At 54.6% G+C, this 13,571-nt stretch overlaps 1 protein-coding gene across 2 annotated transcripts in view; it reads right to left on the minus strand.

Annotated features, from left to right (window-relative positions):
• The window catches only part of DISP3 (dispatched RND transporter family member 3), a 60,102-nt gene extending 50,596 nt beyond the window's left edge, over nt 1-9,506 (minus strand). The window contains exon 1 of one of the 2 annotated variants that reach the window (XM_009235269.4): nt 9,256-9,498. The gene's annotated coding sequence lies outside the window, so the exon portion shown is untranslated. Of the gene's footprint in view, nt 1-9,255 lie in introns of both variants that reach the window. The other variant, XM_054541804.2, reaches the window with a different exon arrangement.
• Between the last annotated feature and the right edge of the window lie 4,065 nt (nt 9,507-13,571).

Genomic DNA, 13,571 nt, shown 5'->3' on the forward strand with positions numbered 1-13,571 from the left:
ACTGACCTTCAAATTCCCCATCACGGGTGCCCGGGTGGAATCTCACCTTCGGTGCCCACACAGGTCAGTGGCTCCAGGGAAGGCTTCCTGGCTCCCTTGCTGAGTGACAGCTCAGGCATGGACAGTGGGGAGCAGGTGTCCATCCAGGAGATGGGCTCAGTACCCCTCAGCCCCTGGGGCCAGCACAGAGGCCCTTGCTCTGGGGTGCGGGGAGTCTGACACTGGCCTCAGCCTCAGCACCCCCTCCACAATGATGCAGCTGCCTACGGAGACAGGAGTCGGGGGTTGGTGCTCAGCCGCTAGGGCTGGGGATGGAAAGTGGCCCCTCAAGTACTGACCCCCTCCAACTCTGCTGCCTTTCTCATAAAACGCTTGGGAGGCTCAGGGCCCCAGGAACTAAGAACTGCTGCTCCCAGCCCCAAAGGCCAGGAGAGACCCAGCGAAGCCACCTGGGCTCAAAAATCCCAGACTGCTTCCCTCACACCCCCACCCTGCTCAATGGTGGAGTGTTATCCAAAGTTTAATGGGAACGCCCCTCCCCACGCACCAGTTATTCCATGATAACAGGGCTCTGTCTCCTATTTGAACTTGGGCAAGGCTTTCCTTCTCCTCGGCCTCAGTTTGCCTTTCTGTCAAATGGGAGGGCTGGACTCGAGCTTTCAGGTACCTCCCAGTTCTGTCTTTTGGAGTCCCTAGAGGGCCAGGACACAGGAGTATGACACAGGAGAGAGGATGGGGTAATTTAGGGCTGGGGAACCAGTTGAGAAGGTCAAAAGTGTTGTAGGGTCCTTGGGGTCCTGAGGCAGCAGCTTCCATCCGCTTTCAGCCTCCTGGGTTCCAATCCATGCCATAGCCAGAAGCCAGAGACACCCCATGACCAGAGGGTCCTGCAGAATGGGATGAGGGTGGGGGCAGGCAGTGAGAGGGCAACGCTCAGGGAGTCAGTCTCTCTACCGAACCTGAGCCAAGTGTGTTCTGGGCCCCTCATTACTCCAGGACGGCGGAAGCAGCTGGAGGAGGTGAAGCCTGGGAATGCTTTGAGAGTAGGTCTGCAGAGGGAGAAATAAGCTACTTAAGCTACTTAGTCTTTTAGGTTGGTGACAGCAGGAATGATGCAAATTGATTCCTACTCAAGTGCTGTCCCAGGCAAGGTGGTGGCAGGGAAGGCAGAAGCCTCCTTTTCCAGAAGCAATCACCTCCAGCGTACCCGCTGAGCATCAGAGCAACTTCTGAGCAGGGGTAGCAGTGGCAGCCGCCCCATTCCCCCAGACCTGGGCTCAGCTGCCCATTCTCCATGTCCCCTCAGGAAGGATGTCCAGGACTCTCTCCAATCCAGAGCCAAAGCTCCCTCCCCCGCTCCCCAGGCTCCTCCGACTCAGGGCACTCTGCTGCTGAGCAAGGCGGCTCCTCAGCTTTTCCTGGGGGGGGGGACATTCTTTCAAGATTGGAGGGATGAGGACAAGAGAAGGACCCTTCCCTTTGTCCATACTTGGGGTCAAGCCCTGCCAAATCAAAGCCCTGACTGTCAAAGTCCCTCAGCACCATTCCCCAATTCATACATTTACCAATTCATTCACTCATTCTAGCTTCATTCACTTGTTGGTGCTTGCTATATAAAATAAGGACTTTCTGTTAAGTCATCATAATCTGGCCAGGTGTGGTGGCCCACGCCTGCGACCCCAGCACAGTGGGAGGCCAAGGCAGGCAGATCACTTGAGCCCAGGAGTTCAAGACCAGCCTGGGCAACATAGGGAGACCTTGTCTCTACTAAAAGTAAAAAACTTATCCGGTGCGTGGTCATGCACACCCGTAGTCCCAATTACTCAGGAGGCTGACGGGGGAGGATTGCTTGAGCTCAGGCATTTGAGGCTGCAGTGAGCTGTGATTGCAGCACTGCACTCCAGCCTGGATGACAGAGAGCTTATCTTAAAAAAAAAAAAATCATAATCTTAACTTAGTGATGTCTTCAACTCTTTTCCTCCTGAAGGCTCCATGAACCTTTTCACCCCAGATCTATTCACATGTTCATTAACTCCCCAGAATGCCAACTGGCTGACATGTCCCTGTTCATTGCAGATTCCTGGCTCTGTTACTCTGGGATAATCTGCTGGAAGTCTCTGGAGCACCAGGTCGGAAAGTCAGAAACCCTTGGAGGGAACCCACAGCAGCTATTAGCTTGTAATGCACACTCTCAGCCAGCCTTTTCCCAGCTTCCCCGGCTAAAGGAGGGAAGGGGGTGGGGGTTCTCTTCCGGCTGCTGACACTTCTCCAAAGCCTGATTCCTCTCTAATGTCTCCCAGGCCTGGATTGCGGGGAGGAACAAAAACCAACATCCTGCCTTTGTGAAGTCACAAGATGATGCCTTAAAACCAACAAATACTTTTCAACCTGGGAGTCCCCACACACGATCATGTCCAGAGGGGTGCAAGTCTCAGCTGTGTCTACATGGAAGGAAAAGGGGGAAACATCTGGATGAAAGCCAGCAACGTCCTGCCACTCTGCCAGATGCTGCGCACATCTGGACATTCAAAAAGTGATCTGTTCGGTGGCTTAGCAGTCAAGAAGCAAATGGTCAGCCCACATCACCCTATCCATGAGGACACAGCCCGAGTCCCTATGTACAATTACCCAGATTACTGAAGGACTCATAAGGTACTCTGGCTTCAATCATACCCATCCTCAAAGGCCCAAATCAAATGAAAGTAAAGGCCAGAGTGTGGGGCTCAGTCCTTGTGCTCATGGCAGCTGGGTCCCATCTCCACTGCTTATTAGTAAGCTGCTAGGCTCTCTGCACTTCACATTTCTCATCCTTAACATGGAGATAACAGTGCTATCCCCCTTGCTGAGCAGGTGTGAGGATGAAATGAGATCGTATCTGTAAAGTTCTAAGCCCAGGGCCCGGCAGGTAGTAAACATTCAAAATATGTTGACTGTTATTATCATGATCATTATCATCGGGGTGATTGCCCTGCAGAGCTCCCTAACGAAGAACACAGAGATCTCCCAGGACAGTGCAAAGGTCAACGCAGCTGCAGGGTGTGGGGGACACACACTTTTCCCAAACCTCCCAGGAACACCAATTTGCCACCACCTTCCCCAGCCTGACCCCCATTGAAGCTGCCTTCCCCAGAGACAAGAAGAACACCACACCCTCCTTCACGACAGGAGTGGCTTCCAGCTGGCAGTCACGTCTCCTCTATTAACAAGGTTTGGCAAAGGACACATCATCCAGGTGCCAGTGTATGTGCTGGACACCCCGAGCAGATGGCTGGGCGGAGTGAGCCTTCTCCACTGCACCCTCCTCCTACCAAGACATCAAGCTCATGGACAGTCTAGTTGTACTGGGGGCAACACCTACAGGAAACCTTCCTCCTGACCCTGGAGAGACCACTTGACTGGATCATGCCCTCTCAGCCCCAGGGGACAGCTGGGTCCCTCTTCTACTGTGGTGGGGGTCCTAGCTGAGACACCATTAATCATCTATCACCTCTGCTCCTTCAGCCAGAGGTCCTGGGGGGTGGGAATGGGGACTCTGATGAGCTCTACAGGGACAGAGACAGAGACCTTTCCATTAGGTTGGTGCAAAAGGAATCAGGGATTTTGCCATTACTTTCAGTGGCAACAATCACAATTACTTTTGCACCAACCTAACACTTCTACAAGCCCACACCTGGCACACAGTAGGACTGCTCAGGCAGATGCTTGTGAGATGGGAGATAATGGAGAAGGCCTTTTCTGGCAGAGGAGGTTGAAGTCCCTGGACACTATCTCCCAGGACATCACTCTGTGGTTCCAAGAAGTGCCCCTGTAAATGGTACCTGCTAGAATCTAAATCCAAGCCAATCCTTCCCATTGTCCTTACCACCCCCTTGTTCCCAAGTCAAGCTCACTGTATACAGAAACACCATAACCTGCCACCCAACAGCCTTTTCCAAACTGGCAGGTTCCCCACCTGGTTTGCTCAGAGGGAGGAACGGATGGGAGGAAGTAAATTGCCAAGAGCAAGGGCATGCCACGAGTTCTGCAGGCAACGAGACCCTCTCCAGCATCTTCTCTCCCCTGAGTTCAGGGAGAAACATACCCAGACCTTACACTTCACTAATGCCCTCAAGGGATGGCCCCAGGATGCTGCACCGGGTTCTTCCTTCCAGGTTTTGGCAGAGACACAGCCTCTGCTGGTACACATGCCAGCAAGCGTGACCAGCCTGGAGGTGTAATATAAATAGCCTGCCGCTGCCCATCAGCTCCTCCGCCCCCTTGGCATTAGTTCCAAACCTTCGCCTTCTTCACCCCCAGAGCGAACCAGCCAGCAGGGGCTCTGCTGGGCTCCACCTGCCTCCTCACCAGCAGTGTGACCTTGAGCGGGTGCCTTGACCTCTCTAGCCTCAGGCCCTTCCATTGTGAAATGAAATCAGAGCACCTCCCTCTTGAGTGGTTATGGGGATCACATCAGCTAAGGTCCATGAAGCATTTAGCACACTGCCTGGCATGTGGCTGATGTCAGAGGGGATGCAGCGGAGAGGTCTGGAGCGATGACAGCAAGCAGCATTTCACCTCTGCACTTGGAAGGAAGTTGTTAGGTTTACTGGCTGCATCAGTTCGGTCCCCTTCCCTGGTGTGGTTTAGACACTTCCCACACACCCAAGGAAGCCAGTCCGGCTACTTGGGAAGATCCCTGGCCTGGGATTCTGAGACTCAGAGCTCTGCTACCAACATGCTGTGTGATGCTGGGCAACTCACTTGCCCTCTCTGAAGTAAATTCCCCATCTGCAGAGGCTTCTCATATCCTTGACCTCTTACAGAGTTAAGTTGTCTTTCACACTCCAAGCTTCACGGCTTGAGTCCCATTCGACTCTCACGGGGACTCAGCTCCAGCCCAGCCATGGCTCAGAAGCCTTGAGTACCCAGCCCAGGCCACTGACTGATAAACACAGCTGAGGGTACTGCCCTTCACTTCTGGCCTGTCTGGCAGAGGAATTTACATTCTTTTGAAACCCATCATATAAACAGGTTTCTCGACAAGAAAATATTTATTGAATGACAGTAACCAAAACAATACAGGGTACTGGGCAAAATGGGGGTTTCTGCTTCATTCAGATCAAAATCTGATCCCAGCTTGGCCTCTTCTCGCTGTGTGACCTTGGGCAAGTCTCTTCACTTCTCTGAACTTTGTTTTTGCCATACATTAAATGAGGATGACAATTCATGTGCCATGAGATGGTGGCAAGGCTTAAGTGAGACAGTCCACGTAAACGCTTAGCACCTGGCACATAGTAGGTATTCAACACATGGCAGCTATGATTGGTTGGTATTGTTATCACCAGCCTCCCATCATAAGGCGGAGGACCTGAGGCCATCAGCCATGTCTGGTGCCTGTTTCCAAAGAGCTTTGACAACACACAGACACATATTCCTCGCAATCCTCCCGCCCGTGTACCTTCCAGCTGGTGCAGAGTGGAGTGCGGCTGTCTGGTCTCCCAGCGGCCAGGCAGAGAGTGAGCTCACTGGGGGAGGTTCTGCCGCCATCCCTGGACTAGTCCCGCAGCATCCATGCCTCCGGCCTTTGTTGGGCAGCTGCAGCATGAGCCGCACTGTCTGCCCGTGAAATGTGACTTTTGGAAAACATGCATATTTGTGAGTTGGAGCATGTTTCTATTTTAGGCCGACACTGCTCTCTTTATTTATTTTCCCCGGGCTTCGATGCTTTGGAATCTAGCTTGGAAGGGTGTTTTGACAGACTTTGACACCTCTCCCAGCTCCTTTGGCAAGACACCATGCTTGGGTAGGGGGAGGGCAGGCAGAGAAGACAAGGATTTCAAACGACAAGCCCTCTTCCTTGGCTAGGACTGATGGACAATCCCACACCCCTGCCTCACTGTCCCAGCCCTCCGTTTCTCCACATTTGGGTGTGGGGAGGAGTATAAGAGGGGTTCAGGTGGGGAAACCATTTCAAAGAGGGGGAAGGGAACCAAAAAGGCTAATCACTGAGCTCTCGATTTTAACAATGCTAACATCATTATCAACACCTATAGTATTGTTATTGCCAACCATCACTACTACCACCCCACCATTTTGGGGTGCCTACTTTTATTGCTGGCAGTGGGCTGACTGATGGCCCTTAGGGACACCACCTCCTTGCTCAGCCTCTCATTTGGCTCATCTGTGAAGGCTATTTTTGCCATCCCCAGCTCATGGGGCTATGAAAAGAGGCTGCTTAGCCACATGGTGGTCATGGCCGTCTTCCCTCTTGGCATCAGAGCCTGGCAAGCAACCAACTGCCCATGGGCAGTCTACTTGCTTGGGTCCAAGGACATGAGGCTGATTGCAAAGCCCCTACTCACTGGGCAGGACCTCTAAAGCTGCTCTCAGCTGTTCTCTTCTCTGTGGCCATTTACAGCCAGCCCAGTGTCTGCCACTTGGGAGGAAGGACCTTAACTCAAACAATTCCATCTGCCTTTGATGACTAGGGGAATAGGGGGTGGGGAGGATGGGGAGACGAGGGAAGTATGTCTATACTAGCAGAGAAAGGGGCTTAAACCATCCAAGGACCCGGGGATCAGGAGATCCAGCTTTAAATCTTCTATTCATTCATTTGTTCATTCATTCATTCATTCACCACACATCTACCAGCAGAACCGGTGGTATATGCAGAGGATATATAGACAGTAGAAGTAATGCCCACCCCGATGAAGATTGCACTTCAGCAGTATGACCTCAAGAAAATTACTTGACATCTCTGGTCCTATTAAGGAAATCATCTAAACATCCCTCACTCAGGGAACAGGATGACTTCACTAGTGGTGGGTGCTCTAAGGAAGGGGAAAGGTAGGATAATCTTTGGGGTTAGAATCCCAATTTTCAATCCCACCCACACTCAAGAGACTCACTAGAGAGTCAATGTTCCAGATTATTAGGGCCAAAAAGTGACCCTACAGGTCACCTCAGGCAGTCCTTTAACAGACGGAAAGCCTGAAGCTCAGAGAAGGGAAGTAGTTTGCCCAAGGGCAAACTGGGAGTCTGTGGTTAAGCTCGGACTAAGATCCAGGACCCCTCACTTCCAGTCCAGTGCTCCTTCCACCACACCATGCTGGGACTGTTCTTCTTTCAACCCAGTTTCTGGATTTGAAGGACAACAGCAGGAGAGGTGTCAAAGGGCAAGCCAGGTCATGGCTACCAGATCTCATGGCTAGCCAAATCTCCAGGGGGGTTCCAGAATGCTTCACCCAAAGTTCTTGGCCCCTTGGAGAGATCACTGGGGCTCTGGGGCAACTGGCCCTAGAAAACTTCCTGGAGAGGGGAACAGAAGCTGCTGAGGCCACGGTGGAGGGCCGTCAGATTTCCAAAGAGAGAGTAATGGGGACATGGAACCTGCAGTGAAGAAGGCAAGTCTGAGAGAATGGAGTCAGCTCCCCCTAAGGGTCAGCTGTGCCCACATCCCAGCAAAGGCTGGGTCAGACCCAGCCTAAGGAAAGCTAGGGAGAAAAGTGAAGACAATGGGGAAGGATGACTGGAAAGACCAAAAAAAGAGGGTGCATGTGCATGTGTGTGTGTGTGTGAGAGAGAGAGAGAGAGATAGAGAGAGAGAGACAGAGAAAGAAACCTGGCGGAGGGAACAGAGCAGGGAAACAGAGGGTACAAGCAAAGAATGCGGACCCTGATTGTACATGTGTGTGTCTGGACTAAGGTTAGAGAAAGAGGAGTAAGTAGTGAGGTAGAGAGCCAAGCAAAATGGACCCTGGGCTGAAAATGGAGATTCTGTGAGGCACCTGTCCAGGCTGGGCTTCTGCCGGGAGCTTCCACCGAGCCACAGCCTCCTCCCTCCCTCCAGAAGATCCCCTGGTCCCCTGGCAGGTGTTGTAGTAGGAGGTGGGGAGGGGGTGTTTGCTCTAAATCCCCATGCTTCGCCCATAGGAGCAGGACAGTGTGTGTGTGTGTGTGTGTGTGTGCACGCGCGCGCTGGGGGTGGGAGTGTGTCTGTGCTTGGGAGTCTTAGTGGCTTTGTGAGTCACTGGGCATCGGTGGGAACAACAGGTGGTGGGCTCTGGAATCTGGGGCTTAGTCAGTGAGTCCGGAGACAGCAACCTCGAGTGCGGAGCGGGGGCGAAGATGCTGCCAAGGTCCACGAACGTGTGTGCTTGTCAGATCTGTCCGCCCACGTGCGTGTGAACCGTGGGTCTGCGTGGATTGTGTGCGCCTGAGGATTGTGGGTGGGTGTGTACTTGCGCGAATGTATGTGTGTGGACTGTTTTCCAGTGGTCTGTAGATATGTGTGTGCGCATGGATGGGTGTGAGTGTGCGCGTGGACTGTGGGTGTGCGCGGGCTTCTGAGTTTCTAGGGCGGCCGCGAGGCGCTGTCCGCGGTGCTAACCCGGGGAGTTGGCTGACGGAGACCTGCGCGCAGTCTCGCAGTGAGTGGGGCACAGCGGGAAGCTGGCGCCGGCCGTGGAGCAGAGACAGGCCGAGAAGAGAAGCCCCCAAGGAGGCGCCTTCCCAGCCCTGCTGCCGGCCTCCCAAGGGAGTTGGGAAAAGTTCTCCCAGCGGTGGGGTTGGCTCCCGGGACTCGGCACCCCTTGCGGTGTGAATCTTTCCCGACCCTCAGCGCCGCCACTGCCCGGCTGCCCACTCCACCTCCACCCTCGTTCGCGTTCCCGGCAGAGCCTGGGGACCCTCGCGCGCGCGGATCCATCGCTGGCCCGGCCCGCCCCAAGCCCCCACGCGCCCTCCCCGGCCGGACCTGCAGCCAGGTTAATCGGCGAAATGTCCCTCCGAGAGCACGAGTACGCTAGGTAGGGGGTGGGTGGAGGGGGTCATTAGCCTTACTCTGTCCCCTCCCTCTGCTCTAGCATGGCCGAGAGCCCGATCCAGGGGCGGCTTCAGACTGACGCTCAACTTTTATGGACCTAGATATCCCTCAGAGGGGACGAGCAGGGGCCAGAGGTCGGAAGCCTTGCCGTTCCCGGACATCCAACATCCAACTCCCCTTGGCCGACCGAGAATGCTGCAGTCCCGCGGGGAGATGGTGCGGAGCTGGGACCGGGTAGCAGAGGGCAAGCTTGGGTTCTGTCCACCCCTGACCGTCTTTCCCGGGGGCCTCCGAGGCCCGCATCCCGGGCTGGCTGGAGAGCGGGAGAACTTCGCGCGCGGCGCCACGCAGGTCGGGGTGCGGACGGCGCGGAGGACTTCCCCCTCCTCCTAGCAATGCACCCCCCAGCCCCGAGACCGAGCCCAGATGGCGCCCCGCGGCCGTGCACTCACCTCGGCCGGCCGAACGGGGCTAGGCTGAGCCGCCGGCGCGGGAGGGAGTGCGCAGAGGGTCGGGGGGCGGCGGCCACCACGCTGCGCAGACTCGTCTCCTCGCGGGAGTCGCAGGGGAAAGCTCCTCGGAGCCGCAGGAGGCTGGGGCTCCCCCTCCGCTCCAGGGCAAGCGACCCCGGGAAGCTACGCGCGAATCCCAGTCCCCAGCTCGCAACCCGAGCACTCGGCGCCGCCGCCGCCTTTTATTCGCTGCCCGCCTTTGTTTGGGTCCGGGCTCCTACCACGGGTCGCGGGGGTGTCCGAGCCAGGCTCTGGAGCCGCGCTGCCGCCCAGCCCCTGGAGCCTCCTCGGACTCTGCGCCGCCGCGCCTTGAGTCCGTGGCCGGCGAGATCCTGTGCCACGCCGCGCGCTGCGGTCTCCAGGGCCCACTGTCTGGCGCTGTCTTCGCCGCCTCTCCCCCTGCCGATCCGCGCGGTGGTTCAGCCCGGCCCTGGCGCCCGCGGGCGGGGGAAGCGCGCGGCGCAGCGACCCCTGGGGGTCGGTCCCCGCCCCTGCAGACGGTCCGGGCCAGGCGCCTCACAGCCCCGCCCCGGAGTTTCCTGATACCCAAGTCTCTCCCGGGCCCGCGCTCCCGCTCCTCTCCAGCCAGCCCGCCCAGCCTTGGCAGGTCACCAGCCTCCTGGACACTCGCGGGCATCCCCGGGCGCCCTCCGGAGGGAGCTGCCAAGCCCAGGCTCCTGGCGCCGTCCCTTCCTCGTTTGTTCTTCAGTTACCCCTCTGGCACCAGAACCCGGAGCCATGCCAGCCCCTGGGACCGGGCATCCCTCCAGCTCTAGCACATGGCCTGCCTGACACCCCTAGCCAAAGGGCCACAAGGAGAAAGAGCCGGGGGAGGGGGGCAGGCCAGTGCCCTGGCCCATTTCTCTCCATCAGGGCTCAGAGAGCATTGGCATTGGTGTTGCCCAGGGAGAGTGAAGTGGGACCCCTCAAAAGGGAGCCAGCTGCCAGCCCTCAGCTGCAGGGTGGAGGGATGGCAGTGATGGAAGCCAGAAAGGAGGGAGACCATTGCCATGCTGTGTGAGGGTGAGCCATGAGCTTGTCATTTGTCCTGAGTGTGTGCCGACCAAGGACCTGGGAAGATAGGGCAATGGTGAGACACAATCCTTGCCTTCAGGAGGTTTCCGGCTTATGGGAGAGAGAAGAATATGAGAGAGTTATGAATGGAACATAACAAGCCCCGCCAGCCAACACGCTGATGCGGAACCCACGGCAGCCCCTCCCCACCCCCAGCCCTTATTTTTAAAAGAGGAAAACTGGTGGGATGCACCTCTAAACGTCAGGGTGCTGAGTGGAGCTCCTGTGCTGTTCACCTGCTGCTCCTGCTCTGTCTCTCTGCTGTACAGTCCCTGGAAGCTGTACCCACTGACCGGCTGTCAACTGGACACATTGGTATTTATGACCCTGGGTGCCCTGAGAGCTTATCTATGCAGAAGTAAATGGCCCGAGCCAGTGTCCCTGCCCTGGCACTCACTCCCCATGTGCTCAAGGTCTCAAGAGAGCCATTGCCAGGCTGGCCAAGTCTGTCAGAAGACTCCCAATGGCTCCATCTGGCCTTAAAGACATTAGAGTTGAGGGCAGTTCCTGGGGTGAAGGATGCCACTCTGAGCTGTGAGGGGAGAAAGAGACAGGAGATCTCTCCCAAGAAGTAGAGGGTGTGCAAATTGCTGTCCCAGAATCAGAGGCCAACTCTGATATGAGTACAGAGGACCAGACTTGGCACCGTCCTGCAAACTTCTAGTCCCATTTGCCATATCCTAGAGGGAGGGCAGAGAGTGAGGGGCCATGTGAGAGGGTGGGAGGAAGGAGAACAAGGAAAAGATTTGTTTTTAAGGGAGAAATAGAGAGACACAAAGTGTGTTCCCAAGCCCAGCTGAGAGCAAAGGGTTTTCTTGGCTGGGAGAATGGCTTGATTATTTTCTGTTTGTTTTAAGGCTGCTTCTAGGAGCCTCCTCAAAGTTCTCCAAGGCTCCAGCACTGTTCCTCTCAGTCTGACAAATCCACAGGCCATCCCATTGGTGTGCCCCATGGTGCTGTGCCACCCTCAGCCCATGCCTGGGAATACAGCCCCCAATCCCCTGGGAAATAGATTTAGTGGGTTTGATATAGGTTCTTGATGAAATTCTCACCACCTTCAAAGGGGTCCTGCTTCATGTTGCCTAGCCGGCCATAGCTGTGGCCACCTTAGTCACACCCTCCTCAGAACCCTCCCTGGCCTCTTGAGACCTCCAGAGGATCTCCAGTGGGGCTGGGCTTGCTCTGCCCTTGGTGGGGGATTTTCTATGAAGGGAGGGTGCAGAGGCAGAGGCCCGTGGAGGGGGAAAGGAGATGCAGAGTATGGTATCCAGGAACTCTGGAAGGATGCAGTTTTCCCAGGCCATCAGTGAGGTTTTAAAAATGCAAATGGAACCAGGCCTTTGAAATACGCCTGCCATAAAGGGGAACCGGTGGTGGCAGTGCAGCTGGTGCGGGTGTGGAAAGTCATGAGAATCCTCCTCCTGGGGTTCATCCCCAGGTTTCCTCCCCTTCCCCTGCCCACGCCTGCTTGCAGGAAGCCTGTTTACTACAGGGGCCTGGGGATGCTGGCCTCAGACATCCCTGCCCAGCCACAGGGTACTTCCCTGAAGCCTCCTGTACCTCCAGGTGAGTAACAAAGATGACTCTGGTGGATAAATGATCCACTCAGCTGAAAGGCTGCAGAGAATAAGACTCTGTGTCCCCTCTGGCTCCTTGTTCCAGTGCTGTCTGGTGGAAGTTCTTCCTGGGTCTGATTTAAACGCCTCGTGGTGCCGATAAGCTGCTTCCTTTATACTCTGTCTTCATGACTAATTGAAAAGCCTTCTTTGCAAGGGATATGAGCTATAAAGGGCTGCTTTGTCTTCTCTTCCTATCCCTTTATTTCTACTTCTATTTTCTCTCCAAATAGGTCTGAAGCAGAGTCTCTGAGCTGAGTTTCTGATTCTACCTCTCCCAGTAAAATCATATTTCTATTCTGCCCCTTACCAGCTGTGTGACCTTGGGAAAGCCACTCCACCTTGCTGAGCCCCAGTTTTTCTCATCTATAAAGTGGGGATGGTAAGAATATCTGTCTCATTGCAGTGGTTATAGTTATAAGTGAGATCATCTCTGTGCAAAAATTGCATTTAGCACAGTTTGTGGCACACATTAAGCACTAAATACACATTAGCAGTTTCTTCATCATATTGTTACCGCTTACTTGGCAGGTGCTGACCATAACACGTCTCACTTTTTGTGACACCCCTACACCCCGCCCCGTGAAGTGGGGTTGTATGCAAATCAAGTCCTCCCACCAGATGGGTGAGCAGCTGAGGGTTGAGCATATGGGGAGGGTTGGGAGTGTTTATCTTTTAAAATATGGTATTAAGGCACTGTCCCAGCACCAGGGAATAGAATAAATGGATTTATAAGTAATCCCCTCTTCAATCTGCTAAGGCATTGACTTTGGCGCTCTTGGCCCCCAGCCCCAATCTCACCTTCTCCAGGAAGCCACTGGGCAGAGTCAGGTAGGCTGGGGTATGCTGGAAAGAGCTCTAGATTTTTATATGTGTCTTTTATTAGTATGACCTTGGGTTTGATTTTTATATGTGTCTTTTATTAGTATGACCTTGGGCAAGTCACTGCATTTCTCTGAGACTCAGTTTCCTCATCTGCAAAGTGGGAGTCATAATGACCACTGCCAATAATATTCCTGCTTAGTAGTCTCTTCAGCTAAAGTAGAACACAGATTTATAGGTAGCCATTTGATAATTAGTTCTAGATATAGTTATAACTATATATAGGAAGTGATAATAGGATGATTAATCCCTGTTTCCATTATTTTCGGGGTTGATTGCACTTCATGTGACATAAAGACACAAAAGAGCTCAAGGAGCTTGCCCAAGTTCCTGGTGAATGAATTTCTGAATCCAAGTCACATAGAAACTTAGTGGAAGAGCTTGGGTTGGACTCCAGTTCTCCCAGCTTCCAGAAACACCGTCCTTCCTCTCCCCAGCCCCTTCCTCCCTGAAGCTCTGTTCAGGAGGTGAGCATGAACTTATGGATGGGGAAGACATTAGAGGGTCTCATAATTAAAGAGAAGAGAGAGAGAGCTCTGAAGAAGGGCCTGAGGAAGGCTGACAGGGCTAGGCTTAGGGCAGGGGTACTGCAGACACGGCCTGGGGGAGGCTGGACAGATGGCAGCTCTCCCCTCCTGCCTCCCCCAGAATTCTGCAAACAGCCAGGCCTAGCACTTCTTTCTC

This window comes from Pongo abelii, chromosome 1 (genome assembly GCF_028885655.2).
Source record: "Pongo abelii isolate AG06213 chromosome 1, NHGRI_mPonAbe1-v2.0_pri, whole genome shotgun sequence".
Classification (NCBI taxonomy): domain Eukaryota; kingdom Metazoa; phylum Chordata; class Mammalia; order Primates; family Hominidae; genus Pongo; species Pongo abelii.